The following is a 3,838-nucleotide window of genomic DNA, read 5'->3' on the forward strand; positions in this document are numbered from 1 at the left end:
GGATTTAAGTCGTGAAACTTCACAGACATGTTTCTTTTAGTTAACTTGAAAACATGTTAAAAGATGGGCTTTCCAAAAGAAGCGGTTGGCAGTTTCACAGATGGCTTTTCGGGCTCGAAAAAATTCGGGACTTTCGAGATAGCTCTATTTTGCTCGGAGTTACGTCCATTGAATTTCTATTCCTGTCATATAGGCCCTAATTCCGCTGTGTATAATATATTTTTCCGTTTGATGTCAAAAGAACAATGCAATGAATCTAAGTAATTAATATATTTAACTTTCTTTCGTCGGTTGGAGCTCTGCCGTTTTCTTTTTACACCGATTGATAAATTGATTTAATTTTAAATTGAGCCATTTTTCAAATACTTTTTCCACACACTTTTTTGGTCAATGCTTAACTTTTAGGGAAAATTGCCACTTCATCCTCTCTTAAATTAGCTCAATATGCTAAAAGTTTAAGTTTCCTGTAATTTTATTGGCGTAAAACATTTTTGTTCCACCCACATTCAACGTCATCTGTGATCGATTTCTAAATGGATACTGACTCTCACACATTCGCAACCTCATCATGGGTTATGGGCACTCTTTAATAGAGCTTTTCTCTAATTGGAGACCAAAACTTTTGGAAGTGATTCCTGACACGATGAAAAAGCACTCATGGCAAATAGGAAAGCCGGGAAACTCAAGAAACAACTCACAAATTCGGCGTGAAGTCCTATTCATATTTATCACCTGTGACTACGTATACGTGCTGAAAAATGGAATTAGTTAATATGAAGTGAATTGAAGTGAAGTGAAGTTATGTCTCTCCCCCTCGGGTCTTTTGAGAACTAATTTACAACGTTTTTTGTGGGGGATTTCGGCTAGACTGCTTGTTACCCAGTTTACAATTTACTTTAGGAAGTGAAAGATGCCGCCGACCAGGTAAGGTCAGACCACAAACCGTGGACAACGTTCCCTTAGTTCTCCTTTCGAGAAGTGAGTGTGTTCATTAACGTCCCAAACTATTTGATTTCTATAAGACGGGACGTCCGGTTAACAGTCCTTATCCCAGAAGACATGAAAGTTAAACCATTTAGGGGTGCAATTACAAAGGCAGCACTTTCTCCTCAGTTATTTTAAGACCCTGAGTGTTGGTCGAACTCTTCAGTGACCTCCCGCTATCACGGTGTTTATTAGTTTGTGGTAGATGAACTATTGTGGACGGACTCATGTCAAAAAAATAATTACTACCCTGTTCACCATAAATTTGAGTTGGATAGTTGTTAAAGACGTCGTGATGCCCATATTCGGTAACCATGGCGCAGGCGCATTTAGTGTTGTCTATGTGACCGCTGTGCACCACTGACGAATCGGCCCGATACCACGCGGCTCAGCTCTTTACAACTTGTAATTTCATTGGATCTGCAATCTTAAGGTTCATTTGTTTCTATTGGGTGTCCATCTGAACCAATCCAGGGAGCCATTGTAACAACCGCGCCCGACCACCAATCAACTTTTGTCTTACTCTGAAGTTTAAGTACTAAAGTATTAACTTTACGTCAAATTATTTGTCCACTAATTGCTTTTTGCAGATGCATTTTAATTCTTTCTTCGTTTGCTGATAGTTTTCTTTCCATTTATGTCTCTTTGAAGGTACTTACACTTTTTACAATGTTATAATATTCTAAAAACCTTTTTTAAAATAAATAAAATAATGCTTACCGGCTATGTAAAGTACATTTAAATACATCACGTCGGCGCGATCCAAACTCTGAAAATCTGTGCCTCTTTAGCGCGTCCCCTGTAAATATGGAGGAACTACTAAGAAAGAGAAAAAAGAAAAAGAAAATAAAAGAACATGCACAAGATCCTTACACACATGTGTGTTTGCACATAAGATATTTAATAAGTCTTCCAGTATTCCTTCACTGTTACATAGTTCCATTATCACCGCAGTCTTTAACTTGCACAGGTACAACACAGTCAAGATATGCATCTAAGGGTAATTTCCATCAATCAAAATTAAGGACCATTACTGGCAAATTTTCCTTTCCACTTGTAGCATCCAAATTACGGGAAATCATCCCAACAGACTAAAACCGCTCTCTATTAATATTTTCAAAAAATAACTTAATATATACATGATTTATCTCTTTCATTATCAGCTATAGTTTATATATAACTTGTAAATAACTTCTCTGATTGTCTGTAATGTATATATATATATATATATTTTTCCTTTTTTTCCGTTCTCTCCTTTCCTTAGCTGTGAATGAACGGCAGCCAACTCAAAAGCTTTGCTACTTTGGCTGTTACATATGCAATTCCTAATTATATTATCTTTTTTTTTTTTGATCTGTAATGATTTTCTTCTGAATTAATATTTTCTCTATTTGAATTGCCTAGATAGTGTGAATAAAGTTGTTGTTGTTGTTGTTGTCTTACAAACCAGATCTAGACTGAGGATCATGACCGAAAAACTAAATTTAATTCCTTTTAACTGAAGAGGTTTGTACGCGTACGTGAACGTGTATCAGCGAGAGCATGATGTTAGCGTGTTTTGCGTTGGTGGACGAGAGTATCAACAAGCGAGAATGTCTCCCACATAGAAAAACTGAATATCGAAATTTCGAAAGAACCTTTTTACTGGTGCCGGCACTAGCGGAGATTTTCCAACAAGAGGGATATTGTCATTCGATGAAAAAAAGCCGCACAGTGCGTGTATTTGATGTAAGTTACCGCCGGGTTGACGTCGCCCATTTAAGATATATTATTGCTCAAGGCCAATATGCTATCTATTAAATAGCATCGTTTGGACACTCGGAAAAATTGAGATCCGACTAGATCACGGGGAGTCGAGGGTTCACAGACCATCGGGAACTCGGATTTTTCCTGAGTTTCCAATGGATGCAATTGTATATACAGGTATCATTTTCACATTTGCTCAGTTTTGAAGGTGTCCCCGCAAGAATGTTTGGCCTCAATAGGTCGGGTCGGATACTCCGCCACTGAGCTATAAGGAAACGTACCATGTCATAGAAGAAAAAAATCATCGTTCCAATAAATAAATTGTTTAAAATTTCATAGTTACAATAAAAGACACTTGTATACAAATTGCCGGTAAATTAGATGCAATATGACGATTTATGGACGTCGTTCCTTCTGTAGCTATAATGATATGCCAAATTCAAGTCGCCGTCAGTAAAACGGTGGCGGATTTAATTAACGTTAGAGAGGATCAAATATAACATAGTTTGGCTTAAGGTCCAAACTGATTTACTTTAAAGAAATTCCATCAATCAACATGGCAAGAAAACCGCAACTTTAAATAAGTCCATTTCATTGCAATAGCTGTTAGAGCAACTTGCAATGAGGACGGCACGGCAAAGTGCAACACTTGTCTTTTTTACTTAATATTGCTCTGTTACGTTTGCACGGCCTATCTTTGCCGGAAGTCGTTAGCTTCCTCTGGTGAAGGCTCTCATTTGCTTCATATATGTCCTTGATAGAGTCAAATTTACTGTTAACCCAACCTACAATAGAATTTATGGAAACGAACCTTGATACAAGAAAAAAATTCAGTGTGGCTAAATAAACCCCACTTTCGTTGAAAACGTTGATAACTCGAGATCCCATGCACTGAGTGCAGTGCGTTTTGCTTTCCATGCCGGCAAGATTTTCTATGTTGGTCGGAATTATTGACGAACGAAATACTTAAGACGCCGTTGTCAGGACCGATTAATTACAGGAAGTTGCATAAATTTCAACATTAGATCAATGTCTGCCTAGAACTCAGTGTTGCGCAATTACTGTAGCCTAACTTGATATTGATAATTTTAATTGAATGGGTGAAACA

The sequence above is a fragment of the Montipora capricornis genome, chromosome 4, assembly GCF_036669925.1.
Source record: "Montipora capricornis isolate CH-2021 chromosome 4, ASM3666992v2, whole genome shotgun sequence".
NCBI lineage: Eukaryota > Metazoa > Cnidaria > Anthozoa > Scleractinia > Acroporidae > Montipora > Montipora capricornis.